The sequence below is a fragment of the Callorhinus ursinus genome, unplaced genomic scaffold (assembly GCF_003265705.2).
Source record: "Callorhinus ursinus isolate GAN/ISIS: 27379988/994484 unplaced genomic scaffold, GSC_fseal_2.0 scaffold97, whole genome shotgun sequence".
In the NCBI taxonomy this organism is placed as follows: domain Eukaryota; kingdom Metazoa; phylum Chordata; class Mammalia; order Carnivora; family Otariidae; genus Callorhinus; species Callorhinus ursinus.
In genome coordinates this window covers 430,124-442,413 of record NW_027397159.1, presented here as the reverse complement: position 1 = coordinate 442,413, position 12,290 = coordinate 430,124, and the positions used below count along the sequence as shown (strand labels likewise).

The 12,290-nt window shown below is 48.4% G+C and overlaps 1 protein-coding gene across 1 annotated transcript in view; it reads right to left on the bottom strand.

The window, feature by feature from the left end:
* Positions 1 to 12,290, bottom strand: part of TMEM132C (transmembrane protein 132C) — a 316,599-nt gene that overhangs the window by 196,644 nt on the left and 107,665 nt on the right. The gene's annotated exons all lie outside the window — the stretch shown is intronic.

Sequence of the window (12,290 nt, the reverse complement as noted above, 5' to 3'; positions counted from 1 at the left end):
CATCATCCTTGGCCTCTACGCACAAGATACCAGAGGAAAGGCTCTCCCAGCTGTGATAACCAATTATGTCTCAGGATGTTCCCACATCCCCAGGGAGGGGGATAAACCTGACCTCTGATTGAGAACCTCTGTTTTGCCTGAATGAAAGCAAGGGCATCCCTCCTCCTAGAGGATGTAGATGCTACCACTGAGATGGGAGTTCATCAGTTAGCACACTTCAGGGTGTCTCGGGCAGCTCTCAGCCAAAATGGGCTCTCTGTGTAACTTTACGAAAAACACACCTAATAACAAAAAAATAATAATGCAACAACGATAAACAATATTTATTAGGTGCTTACAACGTGCCAAGCACAGGTTAAAATTCTATCCCATTGAAGCCTCGCAATATCCCTACCAATAGTTGCTATTATGCTTATCCTCATACAGGACCTGAGGCCCAGAGGTTGAGGAATCTGTCTGCATCGCCGTGGAGAGAACAGTGGATCTAGGATTTGAACTCACACATCCATCTCTAGAGCTTACACCCCACCCCGATGTCACTGGTGGACATCTACTGCTCCTTCCTGCCCAGCAGGTAAGCCCGTCGTCTTCTAGTACCTATTCCTTGGTTTCCCCTTTGCCAAGTACTCTGCCTCTGCTCTCAGTCAACACGTTTTTAATGAGATTAATCCAGCCCTTGCAACTTGAAGGGCAACTGGGTGAAGAAACATTTAATCTGCTGGTCACAATAAATGGATTCGGGAGGAGTGTGTGGCTCAAACCAAGCCAAGCAGATTCAATTCCAGCTCATCTATTACCAGAAAGTCCACTTACAGATTTTTGTTGTTGCGGCAGTGGTGGTAAAATATACGTAACATAAAATTTACCATCTTAACCAATGTTAAGTGCACAGTTCAGTGGTATTAAATATATTCATAATGCTGTGCAACCCTCACCACCATCCACCTCCATAATCCATTTCATCTTGTAAAACTGAAACTCTGCATGCATTCATCCATAACTCCCCCAACCCCCAGCCCCCAGCGCTGGACAGCCACATGCCTACTCTAGTGTCTCTATGATGGTGAATACTCTAAGTATCTCATGTAAGCGGAATCACATGATAGTTATCATTTTATGATTGGATTTTTTTCTTGTTTAAAACTCTTTTTAATGAAGTGCTAGCAAACTTTTCAGTTGACCGTAATGAATTTTTTTTATTATGTTATGTTGGTCACCATACAGTACATCATTAGTCTTTGATGTAGTGTTCCATGACCCGTTGTTTGCATATAACACCCAACGCTCCATGCAGTACGCGCCCTCCTTAATACCCATCACCGGGCTCACCCATCGCCCTGCCCCGCTCCCCTCTGAAACCCTCAGATTGTTTCCCGGAGTCCACAGTCCCTCATGGTTCGTCTCCCCTTCCGATTCCCCCTGGTTCAGTTTTCCCTTCCTTCTCCTAATGTCCTCCATGCTATTGCTTATGTTCCACAAATAAGTGAAACCATATGATAATTGACTTTCTCTGCTTGACTTATTTCACTTGGCATAATCTCCTCCAGTCCCATCCATGTTGAGGTACAAGTTGGGTATTCATGCTTTCTGACGGCTGAGTAATATCCCACTGTATATATGAACCACATCTTCTTTCTCCATTCATCTGTTGAAGGGCATCTCGGATCCTTCCACAGTTTGGCTATTGTGGACATTGCTGCTATGAACATTGGGGTGCATGTGGCCCTCCTTTTCACTACGTTTGTATCTTTGGGGTACATACCCAGGAGTGCAATTGCTGGGTCATAGGGTAGCTCTATTTTTAACTTTTTGAGGAACCTCCATACTGTTTTCCAGAGTGGCTGCACCAGCTTGCATTCCCCCCAACAGTGTAGGAGGGGTCCCCTTTCTCCACAACCCCTCCAACATTTGTTGTTTCTTTCCCTGTCCATTTTCGCCACTCTAACTGGTGTAAGGTGGTATCTCAATGTGGTTTTGATTTGAATTTCCCTGATGGCTCATGATGTTGAATATTTTTTCATGTGTCTGGTAGCCATTTGCATGTCTTCTTTGGAGAAGTGCCTGTTCATGTCGTCTGCCCATTTTATGTCTGGCTTATTTCACTCTGTATAATGTCCTCAAGGACATTGCAGCAGGTGTCAGAATCCCCTTCCTTTTTATGGCTGATTCACGTTCCACTGTATGGGTAGCCTACCCTTTGTTTATCCGCTCATCCATGGATGGGCAGCTAGGTTGTTTCCACTTCCCGGCCTTTGTGAGTAATGCTGCTGTGGGTATATGAATGTCTCTTCAAGATCCTGCTTTCAGTTCTTTGGAGCATATACACAGAAGTGCAATTGCTGGATCATACGGGAATTCTATTTTGAGTTTCTGAGGTACCGCCATATTGTTTTTCACAAGAGCGGCACCATTTTGCATTCCCGTCCTTAGGACACAAGGGTTCCAATTGGTCCATGTCCTCAATGATGCCTGTTCTTTTCTGCTTTTTCAACAGCAGCTATCCTAACGGGTGTGAGGTGGTATTTCATTGTAGGAGACGTGTACTCTCAACCTCTAAATGTTGTATGAACTGGGAACCACTGGAGTCACCGTGGAGGGAGACAGCAGGAGTTGGGACAGCATGAAGACAGGGGTTTGGATGATGGAGTGAGAGAGACTGACTCTCAGAATGGGTTGTTGAGAGAACCGCAGGGCATGTTGTGAATGAGGACTTGCCGAACACTATGCAAACATGATTTTCTAGAGGCGCAATAGTGCCATCCAAACAGCAGTCCCAGGAGGAGCGAGGGTATGGCTTCTCAGGAGCAATGGGTCTGACCCAGGAAGCAGTGGACAAGAGCCTCTAAAAAGGCATGTGCATTCCTTTATGTGGTAGTGAATTCCATTTCTTCAAGGTCCCCCTGAGAAATTCAGAAGAAGAGATGCTTTCTTCAGGAAAGCATGTCCAAAGTGATCACAGTACCAGAACAAAACGCCAGAGGATGCTGGTATTTTAGGGGAACGTGAGATACGGTCTTCATCTTCTTCTATTCATTGTCTTCACAAGCGGCCCCGCCCGAGTGACAGCCACTCTCCAGGTCTGAGCATGCTGGTCCCTCTAGCCGATGCTGCCGAAGGAAAGGGACAGAGGAAGAAAGCCCTAGGCGGCACAAGATAGGCTGAGGTAGCAAGGTCAGGCCTTGGGAATATGAGGAAAGACAGCGAGGGACAACGCGACCCCAGCCCTGGGGGAAGCGAGGTCACTGGGCTCACCTGCGGAAATGGCTGGTAATTGGGCCTGACATTCACAGCCCGCCTCTCTCGCGCTTCCCCCCTCCTACACCACATCCTCCTCATTGCCTTCACGTCCCCATTTGCAGGATCTCCTCCTTTCTAAATAAGAAAGGGCATCCCCCGGGGGGCCTGGGTGGCTCAGATGGTTAAGCGACTGCCTTCGGCTCAGGTCATGATCTCAAGGTCCTGGGATCGAGTCCCGCATCGGGCTCCCGGCTCGGCGGGAAGCCTGCTTCTCCCTCTGCCTCTCTCTCTCTCTCTCTCTGTCTGTCATGAATAAATAAATAAAATCTTAAAAAAAAAAAAGGGCACCACCCTTCTGAAAGTAGACTGGAGCCCAGCTGACCACAAAGAGGACTTGTAAATATAAGAAAATATGCTCAACATGTCTAGGAAGGCAGGGAATGGGAGCTAAAACAGCAATGAGGTTCCAAAGAAGGTTCTGAACAAGGAAAGGGTAATGCAATTGGAATGCTTTAGAAACAGGTAAGCCTTGTCACCCTATCCGAGACTTTAATTCACCCAATAACTCTTGGGGTTGCAAGACACCAATGGTTCAGATTTCCCATATTAAGGAACCCTGCAGTAATGCCACGACACCAAGCAAAACAGCAGCAAATCAACACTTAAAAATACCTCAGAGGCTCCTGGGTGTCTCAGTCGATTGAGCATCTGCCTTTGGTTCAGGTCATGATCTCAGGGTCCTGGGATCAAGTCCTGCATCGGGCTCCCTGCTCAGTGCAGAGTCTGCTTCTTCCTCTCTTTCTGCCCCTCTCCCAGCTTGCTCTCTCTCTCTTTCTCTCTCTAAAAAAATTTTTAAAAATCTTAAAAAAAAAAATACCCCAGTATGGAGGCTTCTGGCTGGCTCAGTCGGGGGAGCATGTGACTCTTGATCTCGGGCCCGTGAGTTCAAGCCCCACGTTGGGTGTAGAGATTACTTAAAAATAAAAATCTTAAAAGAAACTACCCCAGGACTCTGGTACAGTGGAGTATCCAACACTCTTACTGCAATTATTACTCACCCCCTAGCCTAAGAATGCCCAGGTACACAAGTCCCCTTATGCACGTGGTAAAGTGTTTGTGACACACAGAACTGTGATCCGGGAAGCTCGAAGAAAATGAAGATGCCTTTTATTTTTTTAATTTTAATTTTCTTTTATTTTGAAAACTAAGATGACTCTTAAATCGGTTAGAGTGTGGCATAAAGGAGGCAGGTCTCGGTCCGGAAGGCTCTGCTCCCTTTCTCTTTTCAGAGAGCTGGAGTCAATTTTATGTGTAAATGTTTTTCCCACAACAGTCAAATGTCTCACCAAAGCCGGGCTGCCTGGCAACACAGATGTGTTGGGGGGAGCTGGGGAGGGGGCCCTGGGCAGGAAACATTATTTCTTCACTTCTTCCCAAGCAGAAAGAAAATTGTTCCTTTTCTCTGTTCCAGAAGAATACATTTAAAATGACAAGCTGAACAAAATGAAAACAAACCTTTCCTTCGGAGACATTCAACAGGGAAATGAATTTTAGACGGAGTGTGGGAAAACGAGTTTCCAGAATTGTCTGAATTAGCTCCAAATTTGCAGTCAGTGCAAACCCGACTGCGTTTGGGGTTCCTAATGACGAAGTCTGGGACATTCGGGTCATTCCTGAGGGCTCTACCTGACCTGGGGGATGGGTGCCTAGTTGGAAATGAAGAGCCAAATCTTTCAGGGGTGAGCCAGGGATCTGGAAATTGCCTTTCAGGCTTTTGCATACCCTTGGACACAAAGGGGATCAAGTAAGGATAAAAAGAGCTCCCCGACATTCAGTTACAACCGCACGTGTGCAGGCGGTGGTCAGTAATCAGCAGGAGGGTTTGAGAGCAGGCACAGGTGCACCGGGCACAGAAGGGCGTGCTCTCCACGTGGTGAAGGCTCCAAATCCCATTGGAGGCTCTGCTCTCCCACCAGTCAGAGGTGCCAAGGGGCACGCAGCAATTCAAAGTTCCCAGGATGACATGCGGCAAGCCTCCGAAATGCATGGGGGTGGTCCTGCCCTCTCCGGAGTGGGCCTCCCCCACTTCACGTCCATGCGGGACCCCAGAATGTGGCCTCCCTGGGAAACAGGGTCTTTGCAGGTGTAACAAGGCCCTGATCTCTGGATGGGATCCTTGCAAGGAAAGGCGAGAGCATGTGAGACATGGACACAGAGGGACATGGAGGGGACAGTGTGTAAGGACAGAGGCAGGGCGGGAGCGATGCAGCCGGGAGCCGAGGCACCAGCGGAAGGAGGAAGGGGCAGAGAAAGATCCCCCAAATCCCTGCCCCCCGGAGGCCCCGGAGGAAGCTTAGCCTAGCCAGCACCCTAACTTCAGGCTTCTGACTCCAGAACCTTGAGAGATCACGTTTCTGACGTTTTAAGCCACCCCGTTTGGGGAAGTTTGTTCCAGAAGCCATAGGAAACAAATATACTGATGCTTGGAGCCACGACTTAGACCAGGACACACAGCTCAGCCCAGGGTCACCATCGGGTCCCCAGGTCTGCGTGGAGGTGCTGAGATGTGATTCCGTTGTCCACGTGTTTAAATTCACAGACTGCACTGAAAGCCTGCGTTGTTAGCTTCTCGCCAAAACCAGCGAACCCGGCGGCCGGGGTCGTGAGTCCCTGGCTTCTTCCCTCAGCATCGCGGTTTCAAGCTCCATCCACGCCGTGGCCCGGATCGCCAACTCAGTCCCTTCTGTGGCCGCACGACATCCCATTACACGGACAGATCACATTTTGCTTTACTCATTTGCCGGTTGGTAGACATGGGGGTTGTTTCCACGTTTTGGCCATTATGGATAATGCTGCTGTGTGTGTTTATGTATTTGTGTATGTTTGGGGTATAATTAGGTGTAAGTGGACTAAAGTGTGGAGCTCCCCAATTGGCTTCAGTCTTTCAGGAGAGACAGGTTCCGCGGATCCCACCAGCCGCCCACCGGTGGAAGCCCAGCACCGTGCCCTCCACCTTGGGCTGGCTGGGAACCGGGTTTACCTATAAAAGGTCCGCATTGCAGAATCCTTTTAGGGGAGTGGACAACCAGTCTATGAGCCCTCCAGGCACTCCTTCCCATTTAGCTTCCAGGAATGAGTCCACCGACACATCGCATCCTGCTTGGAAAAATAACACCTCTCCCAATACCCCTGCATGCAAAGTCCCTTTAGGTCGTTGCTTTAAAAGCCTCTTCGCTGCTTCCGCCCTTTATCTTTTTATTTATTTATTGGACGATGCTGGGAACGTAGAGAGGCTGTTAAGGGCACAGGACGTTGTTTGGATTAGGGTGGGGGGGGCACCAGTTGTTAGCAAGAATGAGCAAGCATCCACCAGTCCAACTGGAACAGAACGCATGAGTCAGGAGCCCCGCATCCGAGCGCAGTCTGTGCCCCAGCCGAGGGCACCCCCCACCCCGCTCCCTTATTCTGCCATCCTGCCCCGACAACGCGAGTAGTTCCACAACGTAGAGTGTCTCTCCTCTGCTCCCTTTTTATTGTTCTGGGAAGACTACCTCCTTACTTCGGAGTGTTTTACTTAGAAAAGAAAAATCATCTCTTCGGATTTATGCCCCGAGGGCTCCATTATCAGGGCCAGCACACGAAACCTACCCAGGAAAGAAAGGGCAGAGCAGCCTCGCAAATTGCTGCTCGGTTGTCAGGTGCTCCTGAGAAAGCTCACACGGCCCGGGAGAAGGAACAGAAAGGGAGATGTGCAGATTCCTGTGGGTGCTTTGGTGTGGGGCTGGCTGGTGTGGAAGGCGGCTTGCCTTGGGGGACAGCTTGGTGGCTGGTCGTGGGCTGGATGTGTGGGGACCACCCGAGGTCCACAGGAGTCCAGACACTGGGGAAACCCCTAGACCTTCAACTGTCATGGTTGGTCTAAGTCTCCCGTCACACACACAGCTCCTGTTCTGCTCTTGATGATTTCTCTCTGAGCGCACATACTCAACCACAGAACCAAGTCCCGCATCTTCAGGGAGACCCACGGGAGACCCGACCAGACCTCCAGAACACAGGTGTCTGAGAACCTTAAGACCACAACACTGAACTCGGCAAGAACTTCTCAAATGCTAATGGGGAACAGACGGATTCATAAAGCCGCTAACCCAGAGGAAGCAAAGCAAGAATTAATTACGGGAGACTGAATGAATGGACGGAGGGATTAGAATCTTGATGACTTTGTTTAAAAACCCTGCTGGTTCTTTAATATTTTGTTTTCCAGATTGGAAGGACCCTTTTCCTCCTCTCTTTTAAGACATTTATAACTTGCGGGCGCCTGGGTGGCTCAGTTGGTTAAGCAGCTGCCTTCGGCTCAGGTCATGATCCTGGGGTCCCGGGATCGAGTCCCATATCGGGCTCCCTGCTCAGCAGGGAGTCTGCTTCTCCCTCTGACCCTCTTCCCTCTCGTGCTCTCTATCTCTCATTCTGTCTCTCAAATAAATAAATAAAATCTTTAAAAAAAAAAAGACATTTATAACTTGCAGCAATTTGCTAAAGCATACGACTGTAAACCCAGACTGAAACATTTCCCTTTTTCTCCCTACTGGATCTCTCCAGAATTCAGAAACTCTGATTAAATATTCTCATTCTTCATGACAATATATGTATTAGAATAAGCTCAGTGAGAATCTGTTCCTTTGCAATGGGACTCAATTACACAAGTCCATAGCTTGGCTTCTTGGCATAAAGACACTTTAAAGGTCTGAGATTCCTTGTTATCAGACACTTTTAAAGAACTGAGATTGACCTCAGGGATCCAGTGACACCCCTTAGATGTGACCAGAGCCACTACTGACTGTCATATTTGATAACAGACACAGAATCAGTAACCTTACTACGTTGATGTCAATCATCCAAGTTTAAGAAGACTAATTTTTTTTACAAACAAATGAGTTTCACCCTATCTTTGATAAAAATGAAATAAGTACAAAAATTATATTTCAGATGGAAAACTAGAGCATACCCATGATCAGACTCTCATTGTTAATTGTTTCCGAGGCCTTGTGATCTACGTGTAAACGTCAGAGAAATCGCCATGCAGAACACTCCCGGACAACCTTCGTGGCTGCTACCGGATGGAAACGCCCATGACATCACCAACCAGGGAGACCCCCTGGGACTGAAGCCGCCAACCTCATTGCACCCTCTGAAGACGCTTCCAACTCAAATCTAGAAAATTTCTCAACTGGCTGTTTATAATCCACTCGGATTATCAACCTTTGCTTTTCTTCTATTTCCAAAGAGATGTCTCTTATTAAATGACTGATTGCTCCCATCAGCCAGAGACCTGGTTTAGACCTGGTTACAGTACCACGTCCTGAAATGAATCATTCTCATGTTCATCCGGCCCTAAGTGACCATGAGGAGAGGTGATTGCCAATACCTCGTGTTGTGGTTTAACTTCGACAGGTAAACCTGAATCTGATTATAACCCATTGGAGCTGCTTAGTTGGTTAGATCTTGGCTCCTCAGAATCTGCTCTGGGGGGAGGGGGGTTCATTCTTTGGCTACTCTTGTCCTAAGGTTGTGAGATTGACCTCTGTCTCCTCTCAAGTGTTTTAAATGCCCCTTGACGGTCACTCACACATCACATGATGTCCACCAGGATCAGACACCTTGGGGAACTCAATGATCCGACCACCCATGTGCGAGATGGTGATGCCCCTGTTGGCAGAGGGGGCCCTGGGAGTCCTCAGCTGGGCTGCGTCATCAGGGGTAGTGACCGGAACGCCGTACCGGCTGCTCACGCTCTCAGTTCACTGAGGGACTGACCCAAAGTGGGGGGGATGTTAAAGTCACCCACCAACAACAGAGCCCAGCCTTAAAAACTCCTTGAGGTGACAAACCCAGTTTCGTCACACAAGCAAAGCTTAATTCAGCTTGCTTGGCAAGACAAGCGAGGCCAACTTGACCTGGGTCATTGCTTGCTTATGCCTCGGAAAATCATAAGCAAGCCTTAATTTTTTCCCCCAAATTGACAGGAGGTCACCACTAACCCCTTTCCTTTCATTTAAGAAAATTCTCATATTGTAAAAAGTGCCCAGGAAGAATAGTTGGTCCCCACCTCCAGGCTCTGGGAGTGCCTGCTTTCTAACATAGATGCAAGCCGCGCCCCCTCCTCCACCTCCCCTCCAACTCCAAGCCTCATTCCAGCTTTGCTTCCAGGGCTCCCGGTGTACAGACTGTCTTTTGGGTGTGTTCACAATAAACTTTAGTGATTCATCGGTTTAACTTCTGTTTTTTTTTTTAACCTCAACTTTGTGGACACAACGAAGCAAGCCTGCTCTCAGGTACAGAGGACAGAGCCACCTCCTTTGCCTTGTAGGCATCAATTCCAGTTACTTAGTGACGAGGCTGAGGTGCAGTGGCCTCCCCCGCTCTCCCCTCTAGTGGCCTGCAAGGTCAAGACTCACTGAGATAAAGTGAACGTCGATCCCAAACGGGAAGAAGTTGTGCAAACTGCGTCTAACACAGAGCTTCGAGGAAGTAGGGGTCCGGGGCAAGTGCCATCCTCGGCATCCTGAGGCCTTCATGGCATCCAGGCACGGGGGGTGGCAAAAGGCATTTTCAGGACTGATGGCTCTGATCGTCGGTGTATTCTGGAAGCCGTCAGAATAGCGAGGCATGCCCCTGCTTGCTGTAAGGAATCTTGAGATTGATTTTAAGAAGCCTCAGTCAGTCATGAAGGAAAACATCCATGAAAAGGAACGTTTATGATCTAGGTTTGATAGCAAGTATTTGGTTTTGCATGAATTCCATAAATATCTGCTGGGCCTTTGCTCTGTGCTTTGCTCTAAGCCAAGGGCCAAGGGGCCTACTCCCGTGACCGGACACACTTTGAGGCGCCTGTGGAACACATCTGGTTAGGCGTTTTTCATTTATGTTGGCGATCATGATTTCTTATTTTCTCAAATAGGTTTCCCAAATCACTATGACTACAGGAAACAAAGCTTCAACTTTCCACACCTTGACGCCTTTGGATTAAATTCATGAAGTCGCGAGCCAAAAGCAGGCTGATACTTTGGGCCCACGGAAGACAGCATCATTCGTGAAAACGATCTTATAAAGGAGGCCTCGGCCAGGTTCCCAAATAAGCTACTGGCCCTATAAAAATCCCTAAAACGTCCTGGCTGTCTCCAAATATAGCCTTGTCATCAACACCATTGTACAAGGTGATGAAGGAGAATGCCTCTGGATTTCACAGTCAGCAGAGGTCTTTCAAGTTCTCCTGCAGGCTCCCCGAATTTCTCAGTAGAAAGGTCCCCGCGACGGGCAAGATGGATTTCCCTGCGATCCAACCCACAGCCACGGCTGGAGGCCACTGGAGGCACGTGGGTCTCGTGAGCACATGCACTCACGTGCAGTCACTGTCTGTGTACATCCTCTTGCATTCTCTTACTGAATATTTTATCCTTGAAACAATTCATTGAAAAATAAACATTATTTTTAACTAAGTTACAATTAACTATGTTCTCTGGAAGGGAAAACCTGCTTCCCCCACGCTCTGCCCATCAGTCATGGCAGCGGCACCCTTCGGCCCCACGTCAGGGACCCCGTGTCTCCTCTGCCTCTCCCCCAGGGCTCAGGTCTGTGTTGGAATGATCGGGAAGGCAGAAACAGGGTGGCTGCACCTCACGGCCCTGAGCAACACCCACCCCAAAACCAGGCCATCACCACCCTCCGTGCTCCAAAGCGCTTGTCATTAAAAAAAAAAAACAAAACAGTTTTGCTCTTTAAACAAAATCACGGCGAGGTGGGCATCAACACAGCATCGAGAACAGACCTGGTGGCTATGGTTTTAGGCAAGGCATGGAGTCCTTTTACTGCTAAAACAGAATTCAGTGCTTAGGGAAGTTTTGATGGATGTTTAAACACAACCCCCATTAGTGACACTCAACATTCACAGACATACTTTTTATGGGCCAGGCACTGTCATAAGCACCTTAGAAATAAATATTGGCCTTCAGGGGCCTCCCACCCCTACAGCAGGAGGTGCCGTGAAGATATCCGATGTAGAGATGAGGGGCAGAGGTACCCACAGTCCCACAGCCAGGGAGTGCAGGAGACAGGCTCAGAGCTGAGCCAACTGTTTGCAGGAGCTGATCCTCACCACCGTTCCTGCCGAGATGATGACAAATACAGAAAACATCCCCTCCTGTCCAACAAAGCAGGTCTGGGGGGCCCACCAACAGCTGAAGACCCTGCACCTCCTGGGACCCAGGGACCTGGTGACTTACTCAAACCTGCCCCGGGTGGACCACAGAGCCTGCATTTCTGAAAGCGAAGTTAAGGATCAGTCTAAGTGTGAAGATAATTATGACTCTGGAATCGTGAAGCGTGGCACCATCCAGGCATCATCCCTGTCTTCTGCATCTACTTTCCAAAGCCAGGGCTGTATATACTTATTTTACAATGAAATGATCTGAAACAGAGTGTGCCGAGGGACCCAGGGGAAAAAAAACTCAAACCTTGCGGATCAGTGTCTTTCCCAGCCAAGGCAGGAGGAAGCAAAACCTGGATCCTCCTATCCAAACATTTGCTTTCCTGGCCTGTTATAAGGCGGACACTTCCACCGGCGCCCTGACGGGGAGGGGCGTCCCTCCTCCCACACTCAGCAGGTGCCTGGCTGGACACTGAGGCTGGAGTATGGACATAATGGGAACCGCTGCAGGGCAAACTTTGTCTCTTGCGAACGTTGGAGGATTTCATACCATCACTGATCACAATGTAGAAATGCTCGATCTTATCCAGAACACACCGGCAAGGGAGGATCTGGTCAAATGAGCCCGCTTAAAAGTTGAAAGAAAACATGGCAAGGACGATGACCAGACAGACATTCTAGAAGGGCATTATTCAAATCTAAAGGATGAAGAAATGCCTTGAGAAACACTTGGAGTGCATTTTGTGAAAACAAACACAAACAAAGCTTTTAAAAATGACCATTCTTGACATTATACGAGAAAACTTAAACAAAAAGAAATACGTTATAAAATGCTATCATTCTATTTTGCAGA